Source organism: Lathyrus oleraceus, chromosome 6 (assembly GCF_024323335.1).
Source record: "Lathyrus oleraceus cultivar Zhongwan6 chromosome 6, CAAS_Psat_ZW6_1.0, whole genome shotgun sequence".
NCBI classification, from domain to species: Eukaryota; Viridiplantae; Streptophyta; class Magnoliopsida; order Fabales; family Fabaceae; genus Lathyrus; species Lathyrus oleraceus.
Genome location: NC_066584.1, coordinates 52,536,062 through 52,551,875, shown reverse-complemented (window position 1 = coordinate 52,551,875; position 15,814 = coordinate 52,536,062). Strand labels below are relative to the sequence as shown.

The window sequence follows — 15,814 nt, the reverse complement described above, 5'->3', positions numbered from 1 at the left end:
ACAGAAAGTCATTTCACAAAATGTTCTAACATTAGTTAGGACATCCTTCACCACATAACAAAGAACACCATCTGATAATCTTCAGATATCACTGAGTCACCAGCTTGATCCAAAAGAACCCAGACATAAATTGGGACATATACATTCTCATCCCATTACAAGAGATAATCTTCCACAGATAGCTCAGAACTCCTACCACAAGCTCCAAGAGATGAATAGAAAACACCTCCTTTTGTCTTCAACTTACTACTTTTTTGCTCAAAAGTAATTTGTCTCAGACTTTCCTCAAGAGTAATCAGCTGTCGAATGTTGATTATCTTGATTCTTCGAACTCACTTCTAAGATGGACCAAATGCCACTGGTTGATTCCCTCCTTCATGAGTCCTCATATGAAAAAGTCAAATGTCACTTATTGACCTCTCCACGTTTATCAGACTTCTCCCAAAGATATTCTGACCTTCCAAGTGAGACTTGAACTTCAAGCTACATGTTAAACAAAACATAGATTCTCTAAGACATTAACATGTAGCATCTTCTTCATCCAGCAACTCCAAAGAACTGCAATGAGAACGATCTTTTTGAAGTACCCAATCTACAACTCTGTAGACCCTTCTATCTTAAGTTGATGTGCCACTTCACCAACGCAGATTCTGATGTTGAACCAAATGTCACAACATTGTGTTTTAACATTTAGCTGTTGAATTCAGCTCCTTCTTCTGCCACTTGAAAGAACTTCCTCCATACACAGAACAAGAGTTCAACGCTCTCATAGGCTTGATTGTGGAACCAAGTTTGAGTAAACAACCTCCATCTTGCAGGTTTGCAGTTAAGTCATCCAAGCTCACACCTTGATGAATCCCTGCTTCTTCTCCAAAGACATCAGACACTCTGATGCATGAGTCTTCAGAAGGACAAGTTAGAAACTAACCCTTCAGCTATACCAAGGATTCCACTTCCTAAAGCAAGGTTGTTTCCATGATGTCAAGAATGCTGCCACTTGTTCTTAACTCCATAGTGTGCATTAGCCAATGCACTTCCTTACCTAGATCAGAAATAAACTGATCTAAGTAACCACCATCACGACGATAATGTCTTCTTCTTCTTGTACACACCAAGGCTGAACATGTTTCTTGCCAGGAAACCCTTTTAGAGATCATATGCTTTTGCTGCCACCAAAGTGATAGATCATAAACCAATGTATTATCCTTCCTGTGATTCTGCACAGGGTCTTGAAGAAGAGATGTTCCAACATCTTTAAGAACATCAATTATCTTGAGTTCCAAGGATAATCAATTAAATACTTGTACTTGGCTCAAGTAGACATTGATCTTAATTCCTTTCCCAATTATCCTTTCAGATACTTCCACCATAAGAATACTTTGAAAATACTCTTCTTGTGTCAACATCTTCTGCTTGCGAGCACCTCAACAGTTTTGAGAATCTTTCCAGATTAGATTCACCCTTAGGAATGAGAGAGATGAATCCTTCCTTGCAAATGTGTCACACAACAACCAGAACCCATGTGACACAGGTCAACAACCAACCAGACCCTCGGCTGACCAACTGAGAGGAGGTTAACCAAAACTCCCCCTCAGATTAACAATCATGGAAACTCTACACCAATATCTATGCATTGTACACAAGTGTCTCAACATGACATACACCATCCCTACCAGTGGCAACTAACTCTATGAGTTATACCTATACATACTCCAATCACACAAATCAACCTCCAACTGACCATAAGTACTAGTGAAAACATAACAACACCAGTCAGTAGTAGATATGCATTGCCAGATCATACTACCTCAACCAACCCTGAATCTTCATATTCTCACTCCTTGACAGAACTGCCACTTCTGAGCGTGGTGTTTGAATAACACGATTCATGGTCCCAATCCTCTTAAATGAGATAGTAGTCAGGTTACCCCATTATTGACTACCAACATCCAGGGGGCTTGTCTTCCAACACAACATAGTACTTCAGGGAACAACTATCCAACCCTGATCAATCTACAGGAATAAGACAAACAACAGGAATTGCACAATGTCACATCTCAACCAGCTCCACTTCTAGAGATCAGACTTCTAAATATGACCTTCTAGAGCATACACACAGTTGACCCTACCCTTGTCAACTTAGCACACATATATGTCTCCTCTTCCAGGTCAGGAGTAAGTTCCAAACCAAAGTATCCCTTTGTTTGACACCCAAAACATCTGCTCTTCAACCAGTAGGTGCATACTTGTTGAACAACATGTTCTAACATCACATAGAACATTAGTTCCACCTCCTTGGAACACACCCTCCTTGAAAGTCTTCAAGTTCTTCATATGCACTACCTAAGAAAGTACAAGAATCAATGATCAGGTGATTCTTACCATGATGAGTGGACTTGAGGAGACTCAAGTATCTTTAACATCTTCAGTAGATTATGATGAAATCTTTGAATACATCAACCTTTCATCCACAAGAGGGGAAACTACATCAGAGTTTGAGTTTTGCCAGGTATTATGCAGCGGAAATCATAATACAACTCAACCTATGAGCACACGCTTCACCAGATCAGCCTCCAAGAACATACCAAGTTTGAATATGATTCAATACTAGCACAGCTGTCCCACACAAAGGCCAATTACCAATCTCCAGAGACAGGTGCCCACAGTTCCTGTCATGAATAGTCAATCCACCTACTTCAAGGGACCATTCAGGGAAATCACAGAACCTTCCACAGGTTCCACCATCCGTACTAACATAACTCCGTGCAAGATACCAGAAAGTATCACCCATGGATCTCATCCAGAAACAGAACAGGATGCCTGCTCTGATACCAATTGAAATTCTGGTTTAGTAAGAGTTCAGATGTTCTACTCCACGTCATGACATCTGATCCAACATTGTTACTCATACAGCAAGATAGCTATACAATTAACACCCAGTACTAATGCGCACACATTCACAGATGTCACGACATTTGCTACTGTATTACCATAGAATGGAAGAACTCCCAGTTCTGTCCATCTGGTACAAAGACTCAACAGAGATCAACCAGAGCACTAACTTCTGTTGAGCCTGCACAGTTATCAACATGATGACTCAATAATGATTTGAACATCACCTGTTACAGAATTACAGTTTGTTGGCCTTGTACTTGTATTTCCTAAAATAAAGGTTGAACAAGTTAATCTAATTTCCACATATTAGGGTGCTAACAAATAGGCTATTTGTTAGGTTCATTAAATGTAGCTCAGTTGTTAGTTTCCTGGATTTTAGCTCAGCTGTTGGATTCCTGAAGAATAGCCTGAGAAAAATACTGAAACAGAAAAACTAACCATCCTACAATTTAGCACATGCTGTCAGGAATGAATGTCACAACATTCAGTTTGTCAACCAAAACATATACCACATGCTAAGTCTGTTATGTTCCTGAAAACAGACTGTGCTAAATGATGTACTGTAAAAGACCAACCAGTATATACTTCAGTATCAACCTACAGTAATAGATGTCAAGACATCCAGTTTGACATTTTCACAATGAACCTTTTGCCAGGTTTGTTATCCTCCTGAAGAACAGACTGAAATAAATACTGAACTGACGCAGAAAAACCAACCTGCCTATTATTCAGTATATGCTATCAATGATGAATGTTAAAACATTCTGATTGACATTCAAACAGTATGCAATGTACTAGGTTTGTTATTCTCTTGATAAACAGACTGAAATACATGCTGAGTTATAACAGACAGGAATATAACATGCAGAAGGAAAACAAACACAGGAAATTGTTAACCCAGTTCGGTGCAACATCACCTACTCTGGGGGCATACCAAGCCAGGAAGAAGATCCACTATCAGTAGTATTAATTCAGAGTTAAACTCCCCCGTTTATAACTCTTCACTTAATCCCTACCCAATGCAATCTATACCTAGGAACTCCTAGATAGAAACCACCAGTTTCCATTCTTATCACTACAATTTCAAAGTAATGCTAAACAAATTGAACTTGCTTCACAGCTTCGTTCAAGACCATAACAACTCTTACCTACAGGCTTTGAGCTACAAATAATCTCAGCTTTGAGCACTGAGAAACACATGGTAACCTTCCCACAGGTTGGGAGGTTTACCTCACACACACCCCTAATTTTTTACATTGTTTGAGGCTTGCAAAACCTAGGTTACAATATGCTATTTATAACCTAAACACCCAACTGGATTTGGGCCTTCAGAAATCGCAGCAAACTTCTTCTTTGCTATTACAAAGTCAGCAGAAAACTTCTGCTACAATCAAGGTCTTCAATCTTTTAGTTCCCAAAATATCTCCATATATATCTCCATATTTAGAACCTGTATATTCTGATTGAGTCTTTAAGACCTCCACAAGGAAGTTAGGATATTCACCAAATATCCTCACTAATCCCAGAATATATAATTGAATTAACTAATTCAGTTTTCTACACATGTGTGATGTCACAGTCACGATGTCGTGACATCGTACATGACATGTTGGTCCAGATGTTGAACTTCTTCAACCCAACATATTAAAACAACAGAGGTGATTACATTATTTTTTTTGCAAAATTAATGCCAATCCTAAGGTATTAACAAGTAATTTGGATCCTTTCAAAGGCATGATTCTTATTGGTTTCAGCATACTGTATAACAACATTGCTATTAAGATTTTATTTCGACAACTCTTGTGTATAACTTCTCAGATGGTGAGTTGATCAATCCTAACAACTTGAAATGGAACTTACTCAATTGAGATTTGAGACACTTTTGTCGCCTCAAACTCATTTGTCCAAAATTCATATTTGAATATCGATTCACACCCTTTTAGCGTATGAACAATATCTAAATTAAGTATACTTTCATAAAAAAAACATATAAATTTAATGTCGAATTATGGAATAAAATTATATTTGTTTCTCGTATCAAAATTACAAAGAGTTTACATGAGGTATGTCATAAGACAATTTGCATGACCCTTAGCCCTTAGAAGACTACTCTAACCTAATGATCATTAACATAGCATAAACGCACGCATACAAAACATACATGATAATAGCAATAAAATAAATGGTTAAATATGTTTGTGGTCCTTATAAATATAGTCAATTTCATGTTTAGTCCCTATAAAAAATTTCTTCAAAGAATGGTCCTCCATATGTTTTCCATCCATATTTTTGGTCATTGACGTCAACTTCCACTAACGGAGTATGACGTGGCAGTACACGTGAAATATTGGATCAGACATATGGAGTTAATTTTTTAATATGTTCTTAAACTTATTTTCAACATGGCATAAATTTATTAAAAAGCTTATTTATTTATAACTTAATAAATAGTAACTTCCCCCAAATTTCAACCTAATTCCTTTATTAGTGCTTCGTCTCCATCTTCATCTTTCACTTAAAAACCCTTTCTTTATCATCTCTATTATTGCTTCGTCTTTAACGGATAAAGCCTTTATTTCTTATATCCAATCTTTCACGCATCATTTCCCATCATGGTTAATCGTGTCAATGCCTTTTGTGAAGTCAAACACAACCAAAAGTTCATCTATGTCTTATTTTTCTATAAATTATCGAGCTGGAAATTTATGTGGTTATCCCTTTTGGAAGAGTAGTCTTATCGTACCAATGCAAGAGGGGTCATAATAAAGGAAGTTTTTTTTGGAGATGTCCCTTTTGGAAGAGTAGTGAGACATCTGTGAAGCTAACGGAAATATACCCGAATGTATCGCACGCTCGAATATACAACAGAGTCGTCATCGAACTTTATTTATTCCCGAAGGAAAGGGAAAACATCGATAAAACCCGGGGGAAAGAGATATGCAGGGTAAGGAAGTCGTTTATGTAAGGGGAAGGTATTAGCAACCCTAACATCCATGGTACTCCATGGAAACCGTTTTGATTGTTCTTGCTCGAATGGGTGTGATATCTAAAGATTACTCGTAAAAGAAAAAGGGAAAAAGGAAAGAATAGATCAAGTGCTCAGTGAGGATTGGGGCCCTCATGCCTACATATCATCATAGTGTAATGAGGAATTTAAAGCTCTGTAGTTCATAGAACTAGTAGTGGGAGGTGAAAAGAATTATGATAACAAGTATGGTTTAAACCAAAGAATTGTGTGGTTTGAATTCCAGCAAAGGGTGAAATACAAACCTAAGAGTAAAATTGGTATGAACCATCAAGTGAGGGGCCTAGGGCATGGTATCACTGTATTGGAATAACCAAAAATAAAGGAATTAAGTGTTTGGTTTTACACCACAAACAACTCTTGGTTCATAAAGAGATACAGGATGGAGCTCAAAGGGATAATGTATTTAGCTCAAAAGATATCAGGTATATCACATGGAGTGAATGAAGGTAGCATATGAATGCATTACGAAGATGAATAGAATGAATGACCAAAGTCAAAGAATCGGGGTTTTGGTAACAAGTGACCGAAGAGGTATAATTTGAAACCAAAGGTCGGGGTATACATTGGAATCCATAGGAGAAGTGGAATTTGTACCATAGAGGGAAACATGTTTATTGGTCGAAAAAGAAGGAATAAAATGTTTGGGTACAAGCCAAACTACTTTAGGTACAAATGCAGATTGCCACTATATGGTCCTAAAAGGGTGTATATGGAATTCCAAAGAAAATTGTGTTTAGTTTCAAAGAAACGATATGTCACTAGGGTGAACGATTCAATGATTGAAGGTAGATTGTGGATCATGAAAGATATGAATGATGCCCTAAGGTGGAAGGAATAATAAATAAGTATGCTCGCGGAGGATTTGAACTCTCGTGTCTATGTATTCTCATCGTACAATGAGAAAATCAGAGCAATCATATTTCAACCCACTACGGCTAAAACAAAGGAGAACAAATTGATTGCCAGGGTACACGACCATTTAAGGCTGAAAAAGGAGTGTCAAGGTTCACAACCTTCTAAGCCAGGTATCACTACCAGAGTTTATAATCCTTAAGGCAAGGAATTGAACTGGACTGCCAAGGTTGATCACCTTATAGGGCAAAGAGAAACAGATGTCAGAGTCCATGACTCTCAGGGCAAAGAACTGAATTGGACTGCCAAGGTTTAACACCTTACATGGAAAAGAACATGTGCCAAGGTTTACCACCTTGCAAGGCAAAGAACGTGTCAATGTTTACCACCTTTTAAGGCAAAGAACAAGTGCCAAGGTTTACCACTTTAAAAGGCAAAGATTGAACGAGATAGGGTGTACAACCACAAGTTGTTAATAGCAAAAGATGCTTCATTATTGAAGTGTTGAATGCTTGATATTCTTGCCTGAAGAAGAAGACTTGTACTCGTATGATTAAAATTGCACTAAAGTCTATGAACAAAGGCGAATACCTTGAGCAACTAGGTCAAGCGTCCCATACCCAAGGATATCCATAATGAGTTAATGGAATTCTCCACTCTTATCCATTATTTGTTTCTTAAGGCTCATAACGTGTAGCTCGAATCAAAATCGACAAGTTGCTGATTGGAGATCCTGTGTTGATCTTATTTATGCAATGCTACTTATTGTAGAAGAAGACTTGACAATGACTTAATTCAAATTGTGCTAAAGTCTATGAATAAAGGTGAATACGATGAGCGACTTGGTCAAACGTCCCGTACCTAAAGATATTCAGAATGAGTTAATGGAATTCTCCAATCTCATTCCTTCTCTATTTCTTAAGGCTTGTGCCACACACTCTGAATTATGATCATCAAGTGTTAATACCTTTGTTGTGCTTGAGAAGTAGTCCACGTTGCTAGCTATGCTTGAGTGATGCTGACTTGAAGTCCTGATCCTGCATTTGAACCTTGAGGTCTTAAGCTCTTGAGATTCATCATATCCACAATAGCTTAAGCGTAATGAACTTTTCATATCAAGTGATCAATGGTCTTTGATCACTTGAATATGCTTGAGGATAATTACAAAGGATTTGGTTGACAAAATCAATCTTTGGTCAACACTAATAAATGAGATTGTAACGAACGGTTGCACTATGTACAATAATAAATCCTATTGAATTAATCATCTAAATAAAACCAGACAATTCTAATTAAGACCCTAAACTAAGGGAACGTGTATTAAAAATCGAGATTCTAAGCCCTAAGGGCAAAATGGCCATTATGCCAAAAATTGTTTAATTAGAGAAATATTGAATTAAATTTCTAATCATGCAAAAATTGAAATCAATTAAATCTAACAAATCTAATTAATTCTAGTTTTTTTTTTCTAAAAAAACTAATTAACTAATTAGTTTCTAAATCTAATTAACTAACATTCTAAATTATATTATTCTAATTAGATTAATCAAGATTTAATCCTAATTAATCTAATTAAATCTTAACCTTATATTAATCCAATTTTACATCTAATTCTAAAAATCTAACTAAATTAAGATCTAAAAAATCCTAATTAACCTAATCCTAATACCTAATGAAACCTAAATAGATTAATTCAACAAAATCCAAAAACTAACCCCAAAAAAGAGACGAATTGAGCCTGAATCTCATGGTCAAAACAGGTGCTCAGCCCATGGAATGGGCCCATGATGGAGTGAGGGAGGTGTAAGCCCATCTGAATAGAGGTGCAAGACATTCACTGAGTTGAGCAGTTCGTTTGGGCCCTACGCCCAAACATCCAAGTATGAAAGGTTAAGCCACCGCGTCTAAGTCTACCTATAAGCTGGAACGACACAATCGCTTATTCCCAGAGAGAAAACCAAAACGGGAACGAAAAGCTCCTCGCGCCGAAGCCTCCTCGTCTTCGTCGTTCGCGTCTATGTCGTTTCAAGGAGAAAGTCGAATGCGTTTGTGTTCTCCATTTCCACTCAAGAATTCGCAGGTTCCTAGACGCACGTAGAGAGAAGGAAAAAAGACTATCGAAGACTAAACATGTACGCATTATCTCCGAAATCGCTTCTCTTCTTCCTCTTCAATTTCTGCCTCTTCTTCTTCTGAATCGTTTCTATTTTGGTGCGTCTTCTTCTGTGTGGTATTGGCCTTGCTGCATTCTTCTTCTATGATGTATCGTTCTGTTATATTGTGGAATGGATGTTAGTTAGTAATTGTAACCTAAATGAAATTGACTGAAATTGAAACTGAAATGTTGATTCAGAATTCATATAACAGAATGCAGGGTTGTGGTAATTTGGAAAGAATTCTCTTTGTGTGTTGAAGAATTTTGCAGAAGTTTTTCCTGTCACGTACTTCTGTCGTCCAAATGGTCCGAGGAATTGTGTGAGGCATGGGCTGCTTGGAGTTGTGGAAATTGACTGTTAATTTTTTCTTTGGTTTTACTCTTAGTAACATGAATGGAAGATTATTTCAGGTTGAAACTAAGATGTTAATTAGTTTTTTTGAATGTGGTAAGTTCTATTAGTTTCAATGAGTTGTTGATTAAAGTGAAATTGTTATGCTAATTGTTATGTTAGAACCAAATTGTTAATGGTTCTAAAAATTCCGACTTGTGGAAAGTTGTGCAGATTGAATAACTTGGAGTTTAATGAGCTGCTTGGAATGCCTTGAAGATTTGAGTTGGCTTGGTGTGGAGTTTTGTTTGACATGAAGACTTGGAAATTAGTTTGAAAATCTGTAATTTTGGATTGAAGTTTGTAACTTAAATGGTAATAAATCATGAATTGGAAACATAAACACGAATTAATTTGTAATGAATTGAAAAATGGATTTGTATGAAAAGTCAATGAAATGAATTTTATTGAATTGTTGAATATAATATTGAATGTTTGATGGAATTTGAAATTGTTATGGAAAGTTTTAATGAAAAAAAACATGGACTTTGAATGCATTTGAATGGTTGAAGATTGTGACTTAAAATTTGTTAATGAATGATTAAAAATGATGGAAATTATGAAATGCATTTGAATGGTTTAATGAATAGTTATAACTTGTTAATTAAATTATTTGAAAATTGTTATGAAGAATAATTTGAAATGGAATAAAATTGAAAGTTAATAGAATTTGGATGTAACAATTGCATGGGAAGGTCAATGGTTAACAAACTTCAAGGTATAATTTGAATCAAATGGGCCTATAAAATGGATGATTGACTTTGGTTAAGTAGTTGATCAAAAAGTCAATAGTTCACCAAAGTCAGCTATGAGGTATGAATTAGGGTTTTCATATATAAGACAGGATTCACATGAAACGATCAATTGAGTCAATATCTGAATGAATCAGTTACCCTTGACCATTTGTACCATAAGAGACCTAAGTCAATGGGCTAGGCAATGTTTGAATCAGATGAAATACCAATCATGTATGCATGTGGATAATGGGCGAGACATGATATGATAGTCAAACATCTTTCCCCAATGAATTAGGGTTTCTATCGAGCACAGGGTGACAAATCAAGCCACAAGGCACCTTAGGATTATACATTTCCTGATTAGGATTTTAAACTTAAAGCAAGATCCATAGATGGATCACCCATGATACCCACTATTAGGGTTTTAAGACTCAAATGGCCATCAAGGACAAGAGCCAAGCGAACTAGGATTTAAGCATGCATGAAAGGTCAAGATGCAATCCCACAATGTTAAGCAAGACCAAATCTTGTTATTCAGAAGCTTTGAATCTATGATGTATGCGAGAATGAATGCATAATGCACATGAATGCAGATGAATCTCAAGTCATAGGTTAGATGAAAAGTGAAAAGGGGAGGGAAAATTTTTGGGGTACGACAGTGTGATTTGTTCATATAGGATGAAGACATGGGAGACAAATTCGAAAATGAAGATGAGAGCATTACGAACTCAGAGCTGAAAGCTATGAATTATTTGAAGGTTATTTATTAAGATGCAAAGAAGAAGAACAATATTATTAAGGACAAAGTGAAATCAAATAAATTTTATGGACAATTGAAAATGTTATGTTTTGTAATCTCATTAATGTTTAATGTTTATTTTATTTTGAAATGTAATGTTGATGTTATATTGAAATTGCAGATGCAGTGAAACCTATGTATTGATCATTAATGTTTGGTTATGGTTAAAATGTTGTTCTTGTTAACTGTTATGGTGTAGTTAACTTGTTATCATAATAATTTGACAAAAAAATGGAATAGTAACACTTAAACATTGACATACTTACACTTAAAAATTGACTTAACAATTGATAATATTTTGAAGATAACATGGCCACAATTACATACCATAGAACACTTTAAAGATGACATTTGATAACAACAAATATAACATTATTGACAATACAACAATTCAAGTAGTTTCACGGTCAACTGAGATACAAAATATGATATAATTCATCACAATACATAAGATAAGTCTTGATGATACATAATTATCACTATACAAACAAAGTGCAAACTCAAATAAAATACATAGTTCATGATAAGGAATCATTGAGACATGGCCTTCTGAATGTCATTGAAATAAAGTGCCTGCAATGTTGTTTTCTTCCTCTAGAATCACAAGTGTATCATTTGCATGCTTCCCAGGTCCAACTGTCATACCCCAAAAATTACCCATCATTTTTCCTAAAAAAAAAAAAAAAAAAAAAAAAAAACGAAAAAAAAAAACGAAAAAAAAACGAAAAAAAAAAAAAGAATTTTTTTTTAATTAATTAATTAATTAATTAATTAATTAATTAATTAAATAATTAAAATAAATAAATAAATAAAATATAACAAATTATTTTGGACTTGGGTCTCCCTCATTCCAAGCCCATTACCCACGAAATTAGTCTATAAATACTGAAGTTTCAGTAGGGGAGTTACACTTGGAGTTTACACTGGGAGATTTACTGGAGAAAGAAGGAAGAGAAGCAAAACACTCTGAGGTTTCCTTGGAACAAAACCTTGAGGAAAAAGAAAGAGAGAGAACAGAGAAGGACGGATAGAAACTTTGGCATAGGAACCCTGCCTACCCGGAGAATTCAGAGTAAAGAAACCCTGAAGGCAACCCATCTGCACCGAAGCCATCGCCGTCCAATTCCCGCTGCCTAACTTATTCCGATACTACAAGTGGTCAATCCCTTCAACCTTGAATTGGCAAACAGGTTTGCGTATCTCTATTGTTTATACTTTCAATTGGCCATATCTACATATATAATGCATCATGATTAAATGTTGATATATAATTTGCTTTCGTATGGGAATTTAAATATGCCTGAATACCCTGAATGTTTGACCATGTTATTCCTGTGATAAAATGCCATAAAATTCAAAGTTCCTAACATGGGGCTGTTTTCAAATTCAAAATCCGTGGCCTTCGCTAGGCGAGGCAGAGGCGAACGAGACAGTAGCTGACTTTTCTATTCTGTTTTTTTTTTATGTTTTATCATAGCCATGCATTATTCATCCTATCCTATTTATTGTTGTGATATTTCTCCGGTGTAATCTTCGATTGCACCCTGATTTGGTGTTCTGACATGTTTCTTTTTTTGAGTTTCGTAAAGGTTCACATATCCCAGGAAAAGGTTATTGGCTAGGTATTCCACTTTATTTGTGGGATACCCTTGTGGAGTTTCACCCTAAATTAATTTTTTAATGTATTAATTTCTAATGTATTAATTTTTTAATATATTATTTTTAATAATTTTAATGTGGAGTTTCATCCTAATTATATAATTAATTGTAAAACTTTGCCTTTGAATAAGTGATCTTGGACCTCTCTTTGTTGCCTTACGATTACGATATTACGGTCATGTCCCGCGAACGTGGGGATACCCTTAGCAAAGAACCTTCGGTTAAATCATCATAAAATAAATTACAGTCCCTCGGATGTTGCCTTTGAATATACAACTTTGTCCCTCGATGACCCTCCGATGTTGCCTACGGTTAAATGATGATAGTCCCTTCGAATGCTAAGGTATCCTCATAACTGTTGCCTTCAATGACCAATCGATGACCCTACGATGACCCTTTTACATCCAAAGGATAAAACTACTTATTTCTCAATAATAAGGACAGTTTTACCCTCATAAGGATAGGAAATGCCCGTAAAGACCTTGGGTCGGTATAACTCTTAATTGCTGGCTCACAACTTAAAACATTTTTTTTTTGCACCTCACACCTTTCAAAATGCCTTTAGAAAATCACCACTTGGTATACATTCATACTAGAATCATTACCGAGTTATATTTTTCTAAACAATTTTCAAAACTAAAACGGGATAACCACTTTGTATACATTCATACAAGAATCATTACAAAGTTAAATTCTCTTTTCAAAACAATTTTCCAAACAATTCACAAACACTTTTTTTAGACAAAAATAATATAAGTGATCGAGCAATTAAGAGCCCATGGATAACCATGGATACAAAGGGTGCTAACACCTTCCCTTTGTATAATGTACCTCCCGAACCCAAAATCTAAATTAAGGTCTTTCCTGTTCTTTTCCACCTTTCCTTATTGGATAAAAGAAAAGTCGGTGGCGACTCTTGCTAACCGCGACATTGCGATAAAAAACACAAAAAGTCCAGTTCACCGTATGACAGAACTGGCGACTCTGCTGGGGACCCTAAATATTTAAAAAGAGAGGTTACCTTAAAAACAAGATCACTTATTCAATTTGTCTGATTTATTTTTAAGGGATTGCTTGGGTATGTTATGCTTGAGTGAAAGATCCTACACCCGGATCTAGTGTACCTTAGGTAAGTAGCAAGAGATCATCGCGACTGTCCGGCGTATACTGGAATGGTCAAAATGATGGCTACGGTTAATGTGGCACTTTGGATGTCCTGATGTTCCTCATGTTAGTTGAGGAAATATTTGGCATTCGCGTGGTGTCATAAAAGCATTAACCAGACCTTTAGAACCCTAATTGACTCATCCTGGCCATTAGAAAGTAGTGAGATAACTGGCTTCGGTTCCGACTGGAGTTGGTTGAGACTCGATACTACACTCTTTGAGATTGGACTTTAGGGAAGCTTCGGTCAACCACTTGGTGTTGCACTGAAGTGGACTTAAGGAAAGGTCAATGATTTGAGATCCTTCTAGAACCCGGTTACTATTCTAAGACAGGTTGAACCAACCAAACTTCAGTGGGGAGGGTATTTACCTATGGAACTCACATAACAACATGACATCATAACAACATAACATCATAACATCATGGCATTGTACTAACCATTTCAAGGATTTAGGGATTTAACTCTGCTAAAAAAAAAAACAGAAAAAAAAAAACAAAAGCAAAAACAAAAGAGAAAAGAAAAAAAAAAGCTCTTTTTGTTAGTTTATGCAAAGTTAAATCCCGAAAGTCCTTGAAAACATTTCATACATTGCATTGCATCGCATAACAGGTATTCTAAAGGATCAGTGTTCTCACGATTTTCCTATCAAACAGATTCCAGCAGATTCAAACAGATTGAACAATGGCTCTCGAACAAACTGTCAAAGATCTCCAGGCCCAGAATGCTCAATTCCAGGAAATGATGCTGAGCTTATCTAAGGGGCAGGAAGAACTGAAAGCTCTTTTGATGGAGAAGAAGAAGGACCAGAAACCTGTGGGTTACATCAACCCGGGGAGAAGGCTTAAGGGACAGGTTACAGGAGTCAAGATTAGAATTCCGAAGGATTCAGAAGAAGAGACCGAGAATGATTCGGAAGATGAGAATCCTAATCTCGTCAATTCTGAGGACGACGACGAAGATTATGAACATGAACAGTACTCTCCGAAGGATGATAAGTACAAGTTGCTGGAAGAACGTATGCTAGCTATGGAGGGGCAGAAAGTGCCCGGTCTGGATTTCGAAAACTTGGGTCTGGTCTCTGATGTGGTCATTCCCCGCAAATTCAAGGTTCCCATTTTCACTAAGTATGATGGTGCCTCTTGTCCTCAGATGCATCTAAGGGCTTATGTGAGAAAGATTCAGCCGCACACTACTGATAAGAAACTGTGGATCCATTTCTTCCAAGAGAGTCTGTCTGGCACACAGTTAGAGTGGTATTATCAGCTTGAGAGCTCTAACATCCGCACATGGACTGATTTAGCAACAGCTTTCTACAAGCACTACCAGTATAATTCTGAGTTAGCGCCTACTCGGCTACAGCTACAAAATATGACTATGGGCTCTAAAGAAAGTTTCAAAGAATATGCTCAAAAGTGGAGAGATTTGGCTGGCAGAGTCAAACCCCCTATGACTGATCGAGAGTTAGTGGACATGTTCATGGGTACACTTACTGGCCCATTCTACAGCCATCTACTGGGAAGTTCCTCGTCAGGTTTCACTGAACTTATCTTGACAGGTGAACGGGTTGAAAGCGGCATTCGAAGTGGAAAGATACAGGCAGCTACTTCTGCAAGCACCAAAAAGTCCTATCAGGGAAAGAATGAATCAAATGCTGTGTACAGTGAGAGGAAGCATAACAAGAAGAATCGTGACCATACTGTTGGGGCAGTTACAATTGCCGCACCGCCATCTCAGAACTTCCAACACAGACAAGACAGGTCGAGAAGACAGTTTACCAAGATCAATATGACTTTAACCCAAGCACTGCAGAGTATGTTAAAGGCCAATTTGATTACCCTCAGAGGCCCTCCTGCAAATCCCAACACTACTTCTCCTCGTTATAATCCCAACGCCAGGTGTGCCTATCACTCCGATAGCCCCGGGCATGATACGAATGATTGCTGGTTGTTGAAGAACAAGATTCAGGATATGATCGACGCTGGAGAAATTGAATTTGATCCTCCGGCGACCCCCAATGTCATCACAGCACCTATGCCTAATCATGACCAGAATGTTAATGTTGTGGACGACAATTCTCACGTTACTGACGTTGCTGATTTAGCATCTCCTCTCCTGATCGTTAAGAAGAAT

At 36.8% G+C, this 15,814-nt stretch overlaps 1 long non-coding RNA gene across 2 annotated transcripts; it reads left to right on the top strand.

Moving 5' to 3' along the window:
- The first annotated feature begins 8,652 nt into the window (after positions 1-8,652).
- LOC127092394 (uncharacterized) lies at positions 8,653-9,735 on the top strand. Of its 2 annotated transcripts, none has more exons than XR_007792173.1 (3): positions 8,653-8,907; positions 9,143-9,378; positions 9,488-9,735. It is a non-coding gene; the product is annotated as an uncharacterized LOC127092394 (long non-coding RNA). The 2 variants fall into 2 exon arrangements; XR_007792172.1 differs by having other exon boundaries at positions 9,496-9,733.
- Positions 9,736-15,814: the final 6,079 nt, after the last annotated feature.